Source organism: Gossypium raimondii, chromosome 13, assembly GCF_025698545.1.
Source record: "Gossypium raimondii isolate GPD5lz chromosome 13, ASM2569854v1, whole genome shotgun sequence".
NCBI classification, from domain to species: Eukaryota; Viridiplantae; Streptophyta; class Magnoliopsida; order Malvales; family Malvaceae; genus Gossypium; species Gossypium raimondii.
The window spans coordinates 43,582,432-43,604,323 of record NC_068577.1 but is presented as its reverse complement, the minus strand read 5'-3'; positions in this window follow the sequence as shown (position 1 = coordinate 43,604,323).

Here is a 21,892-nt window from a genome sequence, read left to right as displayed (position 1 = left end):
ACATAAAAAATACTAATCTACTATTACTCCTACTCCTAACAACTTAAATATATTAAAGAATCATCTCAAATTAATACAATCCAAAAATGGAAGAATAAAAACTTCAGTTTAATCTTCACCGGAATCATCCTAACATAGCGAATGCCTTTTTTTTCCATCGGGGCTTTTCCTTTTCCCAAGCCAAATTCTTGGTGGGAGCTCTCACCCATTGGAGGTGCATGGTGGGTTGGGATTCAGATAACAGGCCCTTTTGGTTTAGAATATTGTGCTTGAAAAGCTGCCTCATAATTGTCCTCTTTTCTTGGGAGGTTTTGTTCGCTTTCATTCTCCGAACTTGCCTCATCTTCATCTTCATGATGTGCCTGCGTTTGGCCAAACATGTCTGGCAAGTATTTTGGAGATCTTAACCCATTTAGTTTGGAAAATTCTTGGAGTACTAGGCCTATTTCTTGCATCCATCTAATCATCCCATCAAGCTTTTCATCTGTGCTCCCGCTTGCCCCTCTTCGAGCTTTTGACTTCTCTTTATGTTTAAGTGAAACCTAAAAATCCATCCTTTCTTTCCTCGTTTGATTCCAGTTCATGATCTATTTTCTTTGGAGCTCAACATATTGCATATACCATTAATCTCCAATTTTTCTTTTTGTTGGTTTCATGAACTGTTCATTCTCGCCCATTGGAACTTCTGCCATTCGACACAGTTCTTTCACCAAGTGGGGAAAGAAGATTTTGACTTTTTGGCTGTGCGCACAGTGTCTCATTTCACGGTAAATCCATCTTCCCACACATATTTTCTTACGCTATAAAATGTCATACAACAGAATAGCTCGAAAAGTATTAACGTTAGAAACATTTAATGCGGGTGCAATTTTAGTGCCTATGAATTGTATCCATATTTTTGCTACCGGGAACATTATTGCCTGATTGAAGTTATTTGGAAAATATGTATCTGGCCTATGGTTCTATGTACCTCTACCTTGAGTTAGATACTTAATGACATCCTCCATATATATATCCTTAAATTTGTCTAGATTAGTGTTATTAAGGAAGTCTTTCCTATGGAAAGGTACATCATAAAATTCACATTTCTCCTTAAGGGTAATCGACAACTCTTCGCCTCTCATAGTTACAGTATCTCAATTTTGTCTTTTTCGTATTTCTTGGTCTCTAAAAGAAGCATACCAAGATCACCACAGTTTTCTTAGGAGTGATACAGAATCGTTCCCAGCGATGGTACCTAACTAAAGTCCAAATTTCATTACACAAAATCATTAAAGGTTCAAACCCTCGTTCTTAGATAAAAGGCCTACCTTTTAACTCTAGAAAATATTTTTCAATGTTTGGGTTCTCAAATTTTGCATGGTCCAAAACTACTGGAGTTTTTTGGACCATAGCTTTCTTACTCTTCCTAGGAGGCATTTTCTACTATTCTATTTTTAAATAAACAAAGAACAATTTAGCAATAATCGATCGAACAGTAAAGTGATAAGAGAAATACTTAAACCTCAAACCCTTACTTTTTCTCTTAATGCTTTGAAGGTTTTGCACCCAACTTAAGCCTTTAGGGTCAACCAAAGATTTGGTGTAGTTAGGGTTTGGACTGAAAAAATAGGTTGTGGATGGAGAGTAGTAGTTCAAAGAGGTTTAGAGGGTGGTTGGAAGTGCTTTTAGGTTAAAACTAAAGGTTTATAAAGTTAAAAACTTGGTGAAATAAGATTTATGCCATCTGGTTGAGCAAACAATCGAGTTGATCCTACAGAAATTTGCAGCGATGTTGCGACACAGGGGTTTTATGTCGCAACGTCAATGTTAGACTGCCAATGTTGCGACACTGGGGATTGATGTCGCGGCACACCCTACAGTTTAAATTTTTTGGGAATCTGTCTGTTATGTCACAACATAGAAGAGTCGTGACATCAAGATGATTTTTTTAGGTTCCCGTTGCTGACCACGATATTGCGGCACATGGTTACTATGTTTTGAAACCATTTTTTCCCAAATTTTTTATCTTTAGAGTGCCTCAGGTACGTAATAGCCCTATTTCTGATCTTTCTAAAAAATTTAGTTACTTGGTCAGTGAAATATACAATTTTTTATAGTTAGTTAAAATTATATAAACCGTTAGATTTTGCTGTCGGACTCATCCGTCAGCTCGGTTAGTATGCACTTAGGCGAGTTCTGCAATTTGTTTCTAGTAGTATTGGCCCAAAACCCACCGGTCCATTCTATTTTTCTTCTTTTATCCCTCTCTCTAAACTTTCCTTTTTGACCTACACTAATCACCGACAATTCTTTTTGTATATCATAACTATTAATCACTTGTAGGATTAAGGAGCAGTGTAACCAACCTAACTTTTGTTTATCATCCTTATTTTGCAAAAAGTTCGAGGGTTGCTGTTCGTATTTATTATGTATAAAGTGCTTAGATAATTATTCTAACAGAAATGGTATTACTGGAACTTCCTTGAATGTCTCTATTAGTGTGCCATTCCATACCACATAACTTGGATCCCAGTTCCAAAGGCCTTCGAGTTTTTCTATGGGTCATATTACCATTCTATTAGGTGTTTCTTGCAGTAACCAAGTACGTCGTGGTTTCTTTAGCCCTATCTTCGTGGTTACCAATGATATTATTTGGATGATGCATGCCATGTGATCATAAGTCCTATCGATGTATTTTTTTTCTTTGTCAACATCCGAAAGATCTCTAGATCGTTAAAATTTTGGGGTGTTAGATTAAAGATTATTATCTTGCAAACACCATTCAAGTTGAGTATTTCCCCTAAAAGTGCATGTTTATCCTAGTTCTTTCTCACAGGGTTCCTAGACCTTGGGCATTCTTCGATTATATTGGTAGATATCATTAGCTTTGATTGTCAGGGTAAATCCAGAACGTACTGGTCTTGTACACTGTCTTCATTGAGATAATCCAACATTGTTGAACAGGTGAGTTCAACTTCTGATTATTTTTTGTGTCCACTCCCCATTTTATAACTTTTTGGGGTGTTATTTCCGCTAATATGTTTTGATATTTTGCTATACTCAAGGTTAACTTGTTTTTTGAGAACTCCCCTTCTTAACAAGTGTTTATAGCTAACTTCTCCTCCTTGTGTAATATTTGGTCTTATTCGTACTGATATGCCTTTGTATTGGTATTGATGTTAATGTTGTCATCTTACAAAGGAGTGGGAATTTCTTCTCGAAGTTGAGTTAATTCAAGAATTTTTCGTCACTGGTTTTCCTAAATCTCTTATTCCTCATAAATATCACTATCGTAATCTAGGTCCTCACCTAACCACATATAATCAAAGTTATCCATTGTTTATGCTAGATCAATTTCTATAGTCACTGCTACGGGTTTATTGGGCGAGAGTGTATACTAATGTTCCTACAGAGAAGAGAAGTGTTAGTAATATTAACAAGTAACAGAATAACTAATAATCATAGCTATACTCTAAATGCAAAAATTAAAATTAATATAGCAATGTTGCCTCCTCGGCAACGGTGCCAACAACTTGGCCACCTCCGAACGTACCAATGTCCATAGTATAAATCCTACACAAAATATGGGAAAAGTGGTATCCGCAAGTATATGGGTCAAGTTGTAATATAGTTATAACGAAGTAGTTGAGTACTTTAAGGATCATACCCAATGGAGGTAAGCACTAAATTAATTCTAATTTAAACATAAATAGATCAAACTAGTACTTTAATCGAATTATAGTAAGAAGAATTAAAAGAAAGATTTTTTTATAAACTATACTAAAAATAATAAGAAAGGAAATTAATTAAAAGAAATCAAATTATCGAATATGTATCAAATCTGGGCATGGGTGACTAGCTCGCTTTGGTATTCATAATCAACTGTAGTTTCGGCTTTTCTTGTTCAATCATCTAGTCAATATCCCAGCAGTATCTTTCGATACGTCCACTGAAATACTGAGTTTGTGAGAACTACTTATCTTCTGACCTCACAGTTTAGATCAGTTCAGGGTTAAGGTGTTCATGGATAGGCCATACCAAATTTAGGTTAATTTTCACCTTGATGACTTCCTAGGGTTGTCAGGCCTCTAGTTTAGATTCTTCATTTCCTGAACAACTGATCAGTGAAAAAACACCTACAAAATGGTTAATTATTCATACCTCCACTCGATAAACCTGAATGAAAGAATGAACATCAACAACAATTAAAGAATATAATTTAGAAGAAGTGTGGTTTGTATTAAGCACGAAATCCTCATAGAGTTTGACAGTAATTCTAGAATCTGATTTCTTAACAAACATAAATAAAAATAACAATAACCTAAAACCTAAGAAAATGAAAAACTAAAGACTAAATCTAAAGAGAAAATTATACTATATGAAAAGTGTCCATAATATGTGCTAAATGAGCATATTTATAGACTTTAGGGTGGCCATTGTCCTCAACCCTACGTCGACTACCATGCTCGTACTTAATCTTTGATTGTGCTGACTAAAATACCCTTGGCTCATAATTATTTCCCGTACAGAGGTGATGTTGTGACACACCAAGTCCTGTGTCGCGACATTAAGGGCAGTATGCTCAGCTTCAGGTTGTCTCTAGGGGTATGTCGCGACATCCTTAGCCTGTGTTGTGACATTGAAGGCAGTTTTGGAATTTTCTTATAATGCTCCCTATGTTTCAACATCCCATGATCTGTATTAAAACCTAGCGACCAATATTAAGTTAATGCGTCTTCTAATGGCCTCCTTTACATTCACAAGTATATTAGCTCACCCTTAGGCCTTGTTCGGCCCCAAAAGCCAATAAAATACTCAAATTACACATTTTATTAATTTAACTAATACTTACTGAAATGTAATTAAAACTTAATTAAAATGCTTATGTTCAAGCTCCTAGGGTGCAAGAACTAGTTTAATCTACTACAACGAATTACGATAGATCGCAATCCTAACAAAGTTTTGTATGCTGTTCTAGAAGCCCATAGTGCGTCATCTAATCTTGCTGCCCAGTCTTTTCTTTTTGGATTTACCATTTTTTTTCCAAAATTTGCTTAATTTCCTAGTTAGACTGTTCTTCTTTCCCATCGGCTTGTGGGTGATATGTTGTTTTCATTTTAATCTTATGTCGTATTTGGCTAAGGCTACTTCTAGTTTTTTTTATTACAGAAGTGGGATCCTTCATCGCTTACGAACGTACAAGATGTTCCAAATCTAGCAAAGATGTTTCTTCTCAAGAATCTAACTACCTCTTTCATGTCATTCGTAGGTAAGGCTATTGCTTCAAACCATTTAAAGACATAATCAACAGCCAGCAAGATGTACTAATTTCCAAAAGAACTTGGAAAAGGTCCCATAAAATCAATTCCCCAAACATTGAATACCTCAACTTCAAGTATCTTTTTTTGTGGCATTTCATCTTTTTTGATATACTTCCAATCCTTCGGCATCTTTCACATCCCTGCACAAATTCATAAGCATCTCTGTTCATAGTTGGGCAGTACAATCTCGATTGCTATATTTTCTAGGCTATTCTTTTTCCTCCAAAATTTCCACCACATGGTGATGTATTGCACCTTTGCAAAATAACTTTTATTTCTTCTTCCATCACACATCTTCAAACTAATTGGTCTACACATTGTCGAAATACATACAGGTCTTTCGAAATATAATTTTTTGCTTCTTGCATAATTCTCTACCATGATGCTTTTGTTGGAAAACCTCCCTTAAGAATATAAACTCACTTATCAAATAATTGAATTTGATTTTTTTGTGGCATTTTATCTTTTTTTATATGCTTTTGTTTGATGTGTATCTACCCTGTTCATCAATAAAGGTCTCTTTGATATATTAAAAAATTTCTCCTCTAATTCATTTTATATTATGGATAAGTGATCTGTAATTTGATTGTTTGTGTCTTTTCTATCCAGTATCTACAAATCAAATTCTTGAAGCAACAATACCCACCTCATTAGTCTAGCTTTTGTTTCTTTCTTTTTGATAACATATTTCAATGCAGAGTGATCAGTGTAAACAAAAACTTTATTTGCCATTAAGTAAGGATGAAATTTTTCACAAGAGAAAACAGTAGCAAGTATTTCTTTTTCAATAGCAGCATAATTATATTGTGATGAATTTAATGTCTTACTTGCATAATGAATAACGCAGAAAATGTTGCTTCTCTTTTGTCTTAGCACTACTCCTACAACATAATCACTAGCATCCCACATTATAATAAAAGGTTCTAACCAATTAGGAGTAATGATTATAGGTGTGAAAATAAGTTTTTCTTTTATTACCTTGAAAGCTTTAATGCAATCCTGTTTGAATATAAAAGGTGTCTCCTTTTGAAGAATTTGATTCAATGGTTTATAGATATGAGCAAAGTCTTTTATAAATCACCTGTAAAACCCAGCATGTCCTAAGAAATTTCTTACTCCCCAAACTTTTGTAGGGTTAAGGAGATTTTTGATGACTTTGATCTTTTCTTTGTCCATTTCTAGATTTTTTCTTAATATTTGATGTCCTAAAACCAATCCTTCTTTCACCATAACATGATATTTTTCCTAGTTAAGTACCAGATTTTTTTTTCACATCTTTGTAGGACTGTGTCAAGGTTATCTAAACATCCTCGAAAATAATCTCCATATACTAAGAACTCATCCATAAATACATTCATGCCATCTTTCAACATATCAGCAAAAACGGTAGTCATACATCTCGTAAATGTCACAGGAGCATTGCCAAATGGCATTCATTTAAAAACATATGTGCCAAAAAGACATGTAAATGTAGTTTTTCTTGATCATTTAGATGTATTCGAATTTGGTGATATCCAAAATATCCGTCATAGAAACAATAGTACTCTTTTCCAACCAATCAGTCCAACACTTAATAAATAAAAGGCAGAAGAAAATGATCCTTTTTTGTTGTATCATTCAGTTTTCTGTAGTCAATGCATACCCTCTAACCAATGACTGTCCTAGTTGGAATTAACTTGTTCTTAGCATTTTCAACCATTGTTAACCCTCCTTTCTTCAGAACACAATGTGTAGGGCTAACCCATTCACTGTCAGAAATTGTGTAAATAGTACCTGCGTCCAGTCGTTTAAGTAATTCCTTTTTCACCATTTCTTTCATAGATGGATTTAACCAATGCTGGGCATCTACCACTAGATTTTTCCCTTCTTCTAATTTGATCTTGTGCTGGCATAATGTCAAATTAATTCCCTTAATGTCGGCGATAGTCCATCCAATGGCTTTCTTGTGTGTTTTTAAAATACTCAATAATGCTTCTTCTTGCTTAGAATCTAATCCTGTAGCTATTACTACAGTTAATGTATTGTGCTCTCCTAAATACCTATACTTCAAATGTTTTGGTAATGGTTTTAATTATAGTTCAGAAGGCTTATAATGGAAGGAACCATTTTTTTCGTATTGGAAATATTTGTTCCGGTTGTTCTGTAGTTTTACGCCACCAATCAAGTTTTAAGGCTATCTCTTTATTTTCTCGTTCAACGTCATCTAATTTTTCCTCATCTGATTCATATTCATCCTGTTTAGCAAAATCTGCAATAGTTAACTCTAGGGTATTGTAGGCTAGTTGTTTTGGCTTAGATTTTACCAATTATTGCATCTTCTAATTCCTGATGTATAACCTAAGTGACTTCATTTTCACTAAACCATTCCAATATTTCCATGACTTCTATTCATGTCTTCTTCCAAACACTTCCTCCAGTTATAATGTCAAATTGTCGCCTATTCTGGCTATCTAATCCATTACAAAAATTTTGAATTTGAATTGCAACATGTATACCTCCTCCCAATATTGACCTAAGGGTTGGTTTAAATCTTTCTCAAGCTTGCCCTAACGTTTTAATATCCTTTTGTTTATATTTGAATAATTTTTCGTAAGTACTAATTACCTAAGTCATTGGCAAGACTCGACGAAGGAATAACTGCACAAAGCCAGTCGATGTAGTAATTGTATTTGGTGGGAGTGCATCTAACCAGGCTCTTATTTTTCCACCTAACACAAATGGGATTAGTAATAATGTAACAGCTTTTGTCGAGACACCAACATACGTGAAAGTACTGCATATATGTTTGAACTACCGAAGGAAAGCTACAGGATCCTCTTTTGTATAATCATTAAGCCTGATATTAGAAGAAATCCATGTTCACAATAACATATTGACTTCAAAATAAGGACTATGGATCATGGGACGGGTGATACTAGGTCGCAACCAAGTCATTTCAAAAAGAAGTGCTCCTAACACCTGCATCATATTGTTAAAGGTCATTTATCAAATTATGGAAACCAAATATTAATTTGTCAACTTCTTTTGTGAGTCATTTCATGTTTAGTCTTTTTCGAATCGATGGTTGACTTTATAGGTGTTACCCTACTCCGAGTCATGCACTGAAACCACACAGCAAAATAAGAACATTACTAAAAATAAATACTAAAAAAGATCGTATCTATAATTTAGATATTTCCTAATTATTTTATGGAACGTAAAAATTCAAATTAATCTAATAGTGTTGCCTCCCTAGCAATGGCACCAACAACTTGACCACCTCTGGACGTACCAACATCCAGAGTGTGAATACTGCAACTAAAAGATCTGGAATTAAGGCGGTGTGTGCAAGTATATGGGCCAAGTTGTAATATAGTTATAGTGAAGCAGGTAAGTACTCTGAGTATCGTACCAAAGGGAGGCGAGTACTAAATTAACTTTAACCTAAATACAAATAAATCTAATTAGTACTTTAGATAATTTATAGTACGATAAAACATAAAAGGAAATATTTTGGGAGTTTGATAAATAATGAAATAAAAAATAAATAAGGAAAGTGAACATTAGATATATAAATTCTAACTTAACCAAATCTAATTGTGGGTGATTAGCTCGCTTTGGTGATCATAGTTAATTCCTCTTTCGGGTTTCTACTCAATCAACCAGTTGCTACCCTAGCAGGATCTCTCAAACTTTCGCTAAACTAACGAGTCACCAAGAACTACTTATCTCTTGACCTCATTGTCCAAACTGGTTCAGGACTAAGGTGTTCACGGATAGGCCATACCAAATTTGTGTTAATTCCCACCTAAATGACTTCCTAGGGCCGTCAAGCCTTGGGTTTAAGTTCTTCCTCTCCCAAACAGCTAATCTACTAAGAAAGCCTTACATAGCAATTAATTAATCACACCTCCACTCACTAATCCCCCATAAAAAGGATTAGTTCCTCGTGGATCTCATGAACAAAATAATCTTGATAATAAAGATAAGCATAAATAATAAATCAAGAAAAAGGTTTAAGTAAATCCTAAATTGTATTGATTGAAACGCAGAATCCATAGTAGTTTGATCACAGTTACAACTTACATTCTCTGACGAACATGAAATAGAAAAGAACTGAAATAAACTTAAAGCCTAAAAGACGAAAAAACAAAATCTAAATTTACAAAGAAAAACTTAGAATATGAAAGTTGTCCTCCAACAAGTGTTTTAAGAGCCTATGTATAGAGTGAGCTCAGAAGTGCTTATCGTACAGATCTAATGTCACAACACTCTAGTCCATGTGTCATGATATCGAAGGCAGTATGCATGGTTCAGGGCTAGCTTGAAGGGTGTATCATGACATCCCTTAAGTATGTCGTGACACCCAAGGCAGTATAGCAATCCTGGCATTTTGCTCTCTATGTTGTAACATCAAACTCCTTATGTTGCAACATAGCGACCAGCTTTGAGTTCCTATGCCTTTGAATGATCTTCTGCACACTTACTAAGTATGTTAGCTCGCCCTTAGGCCTCAGTCGGCCCTTAAGGTTAATAAAATACTCAATATGCATTTTTATTGAATTTAACTAAACTAAGAAAACATAAATAAAACACACTAAAATTGATCTTATTCAAGTTCCTCAAGTATGAAAACTAGTTTAATTTACTACACCAAATTACGATAGATTAGTTGTATGAAACTTACCTCCTTTGTCAAGAATATTTTCATTTCTTCTTCAGTTCCATTCATTTCTCATCTTCACTACTTTCATTCCTTTTTCTTCTCATTTTCTTCACTTTCATCTACTACTTTCTTAGTTCTAAATTGATGAACATATTCTTTAGAATCTCTAATTTATCTTTACTCTTTGGTGTTTAAGGAAATTTTCAAGAATTTTGGATTAAAAAAAGTGTTTTCATGGTGAAGGATCAAATTGCAAGAAAAATAAAACTTTTCATTTTCTGGCTCTCTCTCAAGTTGGAGCAAGAAAAGATGATGATTTCTCTTCATATTTCCTCCCTTTTTATACTAACATTTTCATAATAAAATATTAATAAAAATCTAACTAAAATATAAATATTATAACATTTATGTAATTATTTAATTTAAAATATCTCCCATTTCATCATTGCACTGTAGAATTCTCTCATGCTAATTGACCATTTTGCTCTTTATAACCCTTAAAAATTTCACCCTCGAATCATCATTTAATTTGGTAAAATTATGATTTAATCCTCATAATACTCTATTTATTCAATTTAGTCCTTATTCATCCATCTTCCTTATTTTTCTACTCTTCCACCCTTAAGATATTTGTATTATTGGCCCTTCAAATTTTCTATATTTATACTTTAACCCTTTACATTTTAATTAGTTACACTTGGGCCACAAAACTTTTCATATCTTTACGATTTGGTCCCTAGCTCAAATTAATATTTCACAACATACTTCTTATTATTGTTTTTTTAACATCTCTTATCATTTACTTTCTTTATATCTTATTTAACTAAGAATTTATCTCATCTTATTTTCTATTAAGGGTTTTGAGAATGTTACAATACGAGACTACTAGTAGAATTTGACCAATAAATTGAACTGCTATCGTTTTGGTCAGGATTGAAATTTTAAAATTAAAAGAAAATTTTCGAAGGTAAAAAGGACCCTGAACTTTGACAAAAATATAATCAAGCTGCGAAAAACACACTCAAGCTCTCAAACTTCCAAATTGCATCAATTAAGCTATTTGACCAATATTTTTCGTCTTTGATGGTTATGCTGTTGACGTGGAAAAATAAAAATATCAACTAAGGCCCTCCACATTAGCTGCCATGTACACAAAAAATTAAAAAAAAATTGAACAAAAATATTTAAAATTTTATGTATGGGATGAACCTAGATAAATCGTTGTCTAGGTTCTTTCATTCCGGACTTAATTTTATTTTAAATTATAGAATTTTTTTAAATATAAATTTTAAAGCACATTAAAGTTTATAAAATTTTAAATAAATTTAAAAAATTAAAAAGTATTTACATGTTTAAGTCCAAAATGAATTTGGACATGTGATTCATTTGAGATGATTTTTCTAAATTACATAAAGTTTTAAAAAATATTAAACATTATCTTCTTAAAAATATGAGATGTGTATCAATGTTTTAATTCTACTGAAAACCTTTTGTGCTATCTAAGAATAATTTACAAAATAAAATGTATAATATTTTTTTATCTTATTAAGGTTTAGTATTTCATATACTAATAGTGTACCTTTTTTTTTCCACAAACAACCTTAAAATTGTCATGTGTCTCCTTTTTAATATTTTAATATGATTTAGTATTTGTAACATTGACAAGTGTACTTCTTTTATTCCACAAGTAGTCTTTTACTTGTGAGTCTAAAACTCCATTATCGATGTACCAAATATTTTCATTCTTATTAATTCTACTATTATATTTTTATTCAATAAATTGTGAATATATCCTAATTATTTTCTTACATGTGTAACACAATGTGTACTTGATTATAATTAATAGTTATCACACTTTATTAAAATAAATAAACTAGTTTTGTGAACATTTCAATTGAGTATATTAATAACGCTTTGATTTACTTTTCCTAATTATTTTATTTACTTGAACAAAAATAATAATTTGGAAGAATTTTAAATATTTTTTAATGTTTAATATCTTTAATATTATTTTTATTTTTATAAATTTTAATAATGTTTTAATAATTTATACTTTTTTAAATAAATTTTTTATAATTTAAAAAATTAATTCTAGAATGAATTTAGATAAATTGTTGTTCAAGTTCATTATAAACATAAAACTTTCAAATATTTTTATTTTAAAGAATTTCATTTTTGTTGGCGTAGCACAACCACATTAGCAATTATTACTGACATGGACTGTCACATCAACGTTCTTAAAGTCCACATCAGTGACATAACGGCCAAAGCTGAAAAAAACTGGTCATATGGGTTAATTGATGCAATTTAGAAGTTTGATGGCTTAATTGAATATGTTTTTCATATAGGATTTAATTGATTTTTTTTGTTAAAGTTCAGGGACTTTTTTACCCTTTGAGCTATTACAAAAAATTAAAATAACTAAAATTGATCAAATTAGAGTACATTATACAAGAATTAAATTTGTATTTAATACATAATATAAGAACTAACAATAAAATTTGACTTTTCGTATAACTACTCATCAATCACCAATGCAAAAATAATAATAATTGTAATCACTGAATTTTATTTGGGAATAATTTCTTGTTTAAAAAAATTATATTTTAACCCCTAAACTTTTTAAAATTACATTTTGACCCCTAAAATTTCTCAAAATTACATTTCAACCCTTAAAATTTTCTAAATTATATTTTAACCCCTACACTTTCTTAAAATTACGTTTTGGCCCCAAAACTTTTACTGAATTTACATTTTGATCCTTCTGATAGCAACCAGCACAACTTGCGCCTGCAACGGCGGCGGCCGGCCTACCCATCCCAAGCCACCTGCAACCTGCAAAAAAAGAGAAGAAAAATCAAAATAAAAGGGGTTTTAAAACCCCCAAAAAGGGCAGCCAAAAAAGAAAAACCAAGCAAAAAAAAACAAGAAAAAGTAAAAGAAATCAAGCAAAAACAGTAGCCTCATCGCCACCGTGCGTCGTCAAACTGCCACCACTGGCATACTCCCATCTACCACCGCTAAAGAAGGCAAATCAAGCAAAAAAATCATCAAAGAAAAACACCCACGAAAATAAAAAAAGCAAGCAAAGAAGAAAGAGAGAAAGAAAAGGAGAAGGCGTCGAATGAGTCAGACCAGTAGGCGGAGGAAGGCCGGCAAAGAAAAGAAGTCGATGGGGGTGAACAAGGAAGAAGAAGAAAGAAAGGAAGAAGAAAAAGAAGAAGGAAAAAGAAAGGGGGAAAGAAAAAAGAAAAAGAAAAAAAAACAAAGAAAAAAGAAAAAAATTTTACAGCTGGGTCTACCCGACCCAGATCCGACCCGACCGACCACTTTTGACCCACCAAGCAGTGCTCCAAATTAACAAGAAGAAAGCTAGGCGACCATGGCCCAAGAGCCCAAAAGAAGCAGCCGAAAAAAAGAGAGAAGAAAAAAAAAGAGAAAAAAACAAAAAAACAAAAAAAAAGAAAAAGAAAAGAAAAGTTCAATTTGCGTAACCCGTTCGACGAAGCTCGTGTTTCGGGATCTTTTCAGTAATTTTGTTTATTTCACTTTTAATTTAATGCTCGTGTTTTTATGCTATTTCGTTTTAATATTATTAGTATTTTATGCATTTTTATATTTTATATTTTTATTTTTAATTTAACTCAATTTTAATTTTATTTTATTTTAAATAATTTTAATAAATAAGGCAACGAATCGATTTAATTTTAAATCGTTGATTTCATCGCTATGTTGGGTGAATATCACCGGTTTACGTTAAACACAATACGCCCTTTTAAAAAATCGAAAATACTCTCAAAAAAATTCGTCTTTTCAAAAAATTTCCCGTGTTTCGAAATTTTCGTATCTTCAAAAAAAATTTCTCATGTTTCAAAAAAATATTCGCGTTTTCAAAAAAAAGGCAACGAATCGATTTGACACTAATTCATTGATTTCATTGCTATGTTGAGTGAATATCACCGGTTCGTGTTAAATATGATACGTCATAAAAAAATAAAAAAATTTCGTGTTTTAAAATAAAATTTCATGTTTTCGTATTTTCAACAAATTCTCATGTCTTAAAAAAATTCGTGTTTTCAAAAATTTTCGTGTTTCAAAACAAAAAGTTAGTGTTTTCAAAAAAAAATTGTGTTTCAAAAATCCTAGTGTTTTCAAAAATTCCGGTGTTTCAAAAATTAAAAAAAAATTCTCTTGTTTCAAAAATTTTCGTGTTTTCAAAAATTTTCGTGTTTTCAAAAAATTCTCGTGCTTCACAAATTTTCGTGTTTTCAAAAATTCTCGCGTTTTCAAAAAATTCTCATGTTTCAATTGGATCAAGATTAAATATTAAATTTAACTCGTATTTTTGAAAATTAAGACAACACGCGTTTAACGAGATATCAATTTTGGGCATCGCGAGGGTGCTAATACCTTCCTCGCGCGTAACCGACTCCCGAACTCTAATTTTCTCTGGATTTTCATGTAGACCAAAAATCGTCTCTTTTTTAGAAAATTTTAAAAATAATTTTTTCTTCTAAAAAGAGAATTTATTAGGTGTCCGATCACACCTAGAAAAAAGATCGGTGGCGACTCCTTTTTCAAATAAAATCGATATTCTGTTTTCAAATTTTCAATAATTACTTCGACTAGCGCCCGTGCTAAAATTTTTAGGTCACTACAGCTGGCGACTCCGCTGGGGACTTTTTTTTGAGAGTCGAGTCTGATGTTAAACGCGTGTTGTCAAAATTTTTAAAATTTCTTGTTTAAATTAATTATTAATCGTGATCCTTGAATTTTATTTTTAAAAAATACATGCATCTGCATCTGGTTTACAAATTAATATTTTTCTAACTCGTTTTATTTTTTTGTTTTTTTCTCAGCTTTAAGTTTTACAGTTTTTTAGTTTGTTTTTTTAGTAAAAATAAAAAATAAAAAGGTTTGTGAGTTTCTCCCCACACATCGTGCACTTGCATTCTTGCATAACATGAGCTCTTTACACGGGCTCCGTCCGTTTAAGTGGAAGTAAACGCTACACCTTCGTGAGTTAACTCGTCCCTCCTCATAGGCTAGTGAAATACTTCCGGGTTACATATGACTTATGCTTTCATGAGTTAACTTGTCCATCCGCATAGGCATAAGTAAATGTAATCCCTCGAATTGAGCTCACGAGCCCATGATAGGTGATAACCGAGGCTCCGTACTAACCTTAGTAGGTGACAGTATGGACAATTCGAGTACCTTTCTAAAACTAAAACCGCATATAGTGAACCGTATGAGCCATCCGACTAGAGCCATGTCGAAGCTCTGTCCGTTAGATAGTTACCAAAATAAGTACATGGAAACGCCTCTTACCTTTTATTTTTTTTTTACATTTATATTTGTTTTTGTAAGAGAATTAGGTCTGTTTAATAAATTGGATCGGGTAGATTATCATGTCGGGTAAGTTTATTTTGTAAAGTATAATGGGGTAAAAACAAAAAAACAAAAAAAACGTAGGTCGGTTTCCCCAAAATGCATGTTTAGATAGTTTAATTTGTTAGATTTTCCATAGTTTTTCCTCTGTTTATATTTGTCGTGATTGCTACCTATGTTTATTTGTATTCATTTCATTTCTCATCATGCATCATAGGCATTTTATTAGGAATGTGTTGATTAAAGATTGGTTGCCAAAAACGGGTTTCTGATGGAAGAGTCAATTACGCAAGTAACCGAGAAAAATGCTGTAGTTCGAGATTGGTCTTTGAGAACCCAGAAAGAAAAAGAAGAATGATGTATCTCCGATCTTCCTAAACATGCGACTTCGAATGCTTGACAGAATAACCTCGAAGACTTGACTAGGATCGGGAAACAATGGGACTTAGACACTAGGGGCATTTTCATTGGCAAAATATTTTGTAATGGACTCTTTTGATTAATGAAACGCCTAAGTATGGGGCTATCTTGAAATCAACACCATTTTTTTTTGCATATTCATGTGTGGCTAACATTCATTGGTCATTCATTCATTTATTCACTACATGTACATATCACCCTTACCATTCACAAAGGCTAAGACCGCGTAATCCACAGTTGCGACACTACAAGTCTAGAATCACGTCATTCTTATAAGAACGCATCTAAGAGCTAGAGCTATGGATGCTGAACTCAACGAGAGTGATACAATTGAGGATGTTTCAATGATACGCTCTTGTCCCTCAAGATATGTTTTGAACAATTGGACTACTGTGGACCTTCTTGTAGTTTCTAAGTCCTCTCTAGAGTAATGCTCAATGTTAATTCTCTATTTTTTGTGTCCCTAAATAGTAGGATTCCTTTTGTAAGAGCTTATGTTTGCTCTTTATCATTTCAATGAACATCAATGAAGATGCATTTTTTCATGGTCTTTTTATTTCCATTAGCTTCGTAAGTATCCATTCTCTTCATATCATTTCCCTACATGTGTCTCATATCATTCCATAACATTGTATTTGTTGATTCCAATACTTTGATTCTCTTCTATAGTTTTCTTTTCCATTCACCTTTCAGTTGCTCAGATATCAATGGCATGAACGATCCCGTTACAAGTCTTGAAATTGATTTCAAGAAAGCTATTTGTTTAGGAGAATTCGAAGCTGAAGAAGATGCTTAAAATTGTGACCCGCCTCCTAACTTACTGAGAATGGTTGAACAAGAAAAGAAACAGATTTCACCCCATCAAGAATCTGTTGAGATAGTGAACTTGGGTAGTGAAGAAAAGAAACAAGAAGTGAAGATTGAGACATCCATTTCAGAGAACACCAAACAGAATTTGATCGCCTTGTTCTGTGAGTATAAAGATGTATTTGCTTGGTCATATCAGGACATGCCAGGGTTGAATGAGGATGTGGTGGTCCATAAGCTCCCACTGAAACCAAAATGAAAGCCCGTTCAACAGAAGTTAAGAAGGATGTGACCTGAAATGCTGCTAAAGATAAAAGAAGAAGTCAAGAAACAATATGATGCTGGCTGTTTACAGGTCTCTAAATATTCAGAACAGGTAGCTAACATAGTCCCGGTACCGAAGAAAGACGGCAATGTACGAATGTACGTGGATTATCGTGATGTGAATCGAGCAAGCCCTAAGGATAATTTTCCTTTGTCACACATCGATACGTTGGTGGATAACACGGCAAAACATTATTTATTTTCGTTCATGGATGGTTTCTCAGGTTATAATCAGATAAAGATGGCTCCCAAAGATATGGAGAAAACCACATTCGTGACAATGTGGGGGGAGCGTTCTGCTACAAAGTAATGCCATTCGGATTGAAGAATGCTGGGGCAACATATCAAAGAGCCATGGTGATGCTGTTTCATGACATGATGCATAAAGAAATAGAAGTTTGTGTCGATGATATGATTGCCAAGTCCTGGGGAGAAGAAGAGCATGTTGGGAACCTCAAGAAGCTGTTCGAAAGATTAAGAAAGTTTCAGTTGAAGTTTAACCCAGCCAAGTGTATATTTGGGGATACCTCGGGAAAATTGTTAGGTTTCATTGTCAGCGAGAGAGGTATTGAGGTTGATCTAGACAAGATAAAGGCCATACAAGAATTGCCACCTCCGCGTACACAAAAAGAAGTCAGAGGATTTTTAGGAAGGTTGAATTATGCTCGATTCATTTCTCAACTTACCAATCAATGTGATCCAATTTTTCGACTCATTCGAAAACATAATCCAGGAGAGTGGAATGAGGAGTGCCAAGTGGCTTTTGACAAGATAAAATAGTATTTGTCTAATCCTCCGGTGCTAGTACCGTCGACCCCTGGAAAACCCTTAATATTGTACCTGACCGTGTTCGAAAAATCAATGGGTTGCGTACTGGGGCAACATGATGAGTCAGAGAAAAAAGAAAAATTGATTTATTACCTCAGCAAAAAGTTCACAGAATATGAGGGAAAGTACCCGTCAATTGGAAAATTATGTTGTGCATTGGTCTGGGTAGTCGAAGGCTCAGACAATACATGTTGTATCATACAACGTGGTTAATTTCAAAGCTAGATCCATTAAAGTACTTGATGGAATCACCCGCACTCTCAGGGAGAATGGCACGATGGTAGATCCTATTGTCTGAGTATGACATTGTGTATGAGAGCCAAAAGTCGATAAAGGGAAGCGCGATAGCTGACTTCTTGGCAAGTCGAGCAATGGAGGAATATGATCCGTTGAGATTTGATTTCCCAGATGAATACTTGATGTGCATTTTCGAAGGTGAATCACCAAAAGATCAGTCATGGAAAATGAGTTTTGATGGGGCATCGAACGCATTGGGGCACGGGATAGGAGTAGTCTTAGTGTCACTGGAAGGAAACCATTACCCGCTCACTGCCAGTTTGAATTTCTTCTGTACTAATAACATAGCAGAATATGAAGCTTGCATCATGGGACTTCGTGCAGCTATTGAACGGAAAATAGAAATGTTAGAGGTGTGTGGGGACTCAGAGTTAATGATTTATCAAATTCGCGGAGATTGGGAAGTAAGAGATTCGAAATTAGTCAAGTATTGCGATCTCGTGGCAGAATTGGTCAAAGAATTCAAAGAAGTGACTTTTCATTACTTCCAAAAAGAAGAAAACCAGTTGGCTGACGCCCTGGCCACATTGGCTTCAATGTTCAAAGTAAACAGAGAAACTGAAATAATGCCTATCCAAATGAGCATATATGAGACCCCCGCGCACTGTTTTAGCATTGAGGGGGAGTCAGATGGACGGCCATGGTTCCATGATATCTTGGAGTATATCAAGAATCAAAGGTACCCCGAGCAAGCAAACGAGAATGACAAAAGAACAATCAGGAGAATGGCGATTGGATTTGTTCTTGACAGGGATATTCTATACAAAAGGTGTAACACCCCTTACCCATATCCAACACCGGAATAGGGTACGAGGCATTACCAAAACACATACACTTGTAAACATATTTAACTGAGTTATAAAATTTCATCTAAATTAAAACTTTCAAAATAATTAACATGCTTCTAAATAATTAACATACTCATGCAATTCAATGTTTCATTTCCATTTCATTCAATTCGCAACTTCTCATGCTCACAATTTAAATCAATTCACTATCAATTTCCATTTAATTCACGTACAATTCAATGACATTAAGTTCAACACTAATATGTATTTACCATTTAACTCAACGTTTATCGATTATACCATTCAATAACACATTTATGAAATTCTCAATTTTGCAATGAAAATATCACTTTAGCTTAAATAACAACATCATCCTGGTATAAATACACTACCACTTATCCATTTACTTTAATTCATTTGGGCCCATTTGTCACTTACCATCCTTAATCAAATTAGGGAACGGTTACAGAAAATTGAGTATTTCACTTTGACTTTGCCATAGTATAACTATGGTCTTACGTATGATCACTTATCACTTGTCCCTAATCAGATAAGTGTAGCTAAGGCTACCACTTATCACTTTGTCACTTGATCAGATAAGTGTAGCTAAGACTACCACTTATCACTTTGTCACTTGATCAGATAAGTGTAGCTAAAGCTAACACTTATCACTTGATCAGATAAGTGTAGTACTTATCACTTTGTCACTTGATCAGATAAGTGTAGCTAAAGCTACCACTTATCACTTTGTCTCTTGATCAGATAAGTGTAGCACTTATCACTTTGTCACTTAATCAGATAACTGTAGCTAAAGCTACCACTTATCACTTTATCTCTTGATCAGAAGTACTCAAATCCGGCGTTCCGCTTAATTTGATCATTTGTTCGATTTTCGCATTTTTATTTTACTCTCATTTCAACACTAAATACATTTCATCATACATTATATAATTCATGAAATTAAAATTTAACCATTAAATTTCAGCCATATGAACTTACTGTTTCATTATCTTTCCACACTTGTTTCTATGCACATCACACAAGATATAAGCATATCATTCAACCATAGTTGCAAGTTAGTGTATTTAAACATAACTCTTTTTGGAACTAACCACACGATAAACCATTTCAATGCATAACTTATAAATTTAATGTGGCATAATCTAGCCACTACTTGGCCAAAGCCTAAGCATATACACCAAATATGTTAGCCAAATACACATATAGCATAAGCATTATAAGCATGGATGAGCACAACATTTACTCATGTATCAGGCTTACCAACATGTGTTAATTCATAAACCATTCATGACATTATTTCATGCCAAATCATATATCGAGTATACCATACACACATACTATGAAACTTTATTTTCACACATGAGCTTAAACCATGACCAATAATGCACAAATATAAGCATCATTTCTATTTCATCGTTTATCAATCATAATCAAACATATGACCAATTATACACAAATCATTCATATATTTCCCAATTTTCATCCTCCTCCTCTCCATTCTACATCCTTAATGTGTATAACACACTTAAACAACATTAGCTATAATTTTACTATTCACTCACATGTATATTCAAAGTCATTTATCCGAGTCGAGTCACTAAATTATTTTTATCCGAGATACTGAGCTCCAAATTAAGATCTTAATTTTCCCTAAACTAGACTCACATACCTTCTTACCATAAAATTTTAAAATTTTGGTACAGCCAAATAGTACAGACTTATTCTTTAAAGTTTCCCTATTTTGTCAGTTCGACAGCTCCACCACTCTTCACTAAAATGAATTATCTAATTGTATAGACTCATTAAGGATTCTAAGCATATAAATTATAACTCAAAATTATTTTTATTAAATTTTTAATGATTTTCCAAAGTCAGAATAGGGGAACCCCAAATCATTCTGACATTGTCTCACAAAATTTATTATATCTCATGATTTACAATTCCATTTCTTACACCGTTTCTCCTATGAGAAACTAGACTAAATAAGCTTTAATTTCATATTTTATTCACCCTATAATTCAATTTCTAAATTTTTTGGTGATTTTTCAAAGTTAAACTACTGCTGCTGTCCAAAACTGCTTTAGTGCAAAATGTTGATTTCCATTTTGCCCCAAATTTCACAGTTTATACAATTCGGTCCTTTCTCAATTAACCCCTCCATTAATCTAATTTTCTCAATTAATACTTTACCTAGACATTATAAGTTGTTTCACAACTATTGAAATTCAGAATTTTCACATATAACTCTATCTTCAAACTCTTTTACTATTAGGTCCCAAACATTCACTTTCTATTCAATTCTTTCAATAAAATCAGCATATGAACAATTTAAAGCTGTAATTCCATGCTAAATCATCATATACTTCCAGCACATATTCATAGCAACTTTCAACTTCTTTCATAGAATCAAAAACTAATGCATTCAACAAGTGGGCCTAGTTGTAAAAGTCACAAAAACACCAAAATTTCAAGAAATAATCAAGAGTTGAACTTACCTGCAGTAAAAATAGGAAGAACCAGCTTAAGGAAACCCTTCTATGGTATTTTTTCTGATGAGAATGCAGAAAAATAAAGAGAAATCTAGATAATTTCACTTTGGTCCTAACTTTATTAAGTAAATTTTGCAATATTCCAATTTTACCCTTAATTCTCCTTACTTTATTGCTGATTTCATGCCTTTGCCGTCCAGCCCAAATAGACCTTGGGTCTATTTTCCTTTGAAGCCCTCTTCCTTTTATCATTTAAGCTATTTAATCGTTTCCCATAATTTTACATTTGTTACAATTTAGTCCTTTTTGTTCAATTAATTATCGGAACTTTAAAATTTCTTAACAAAACTTTAATATAACTTTTTAACACTCCATAAATATTTATAAAAATATTTATGGCTCGATTTAAAATCTCTGAGGTCTCGATACCCTATTTTTTATTCTAATTATTTTAATATTTATTTCTAGTGCACTCTTCACTATTTCAAAAATTTTCCTAGCTTCACGTTTAACTTATACTCACTAAATTAATAATATTTTCTACTCATTTGTCGAATTTAGTGATCTCGAATCACCTTT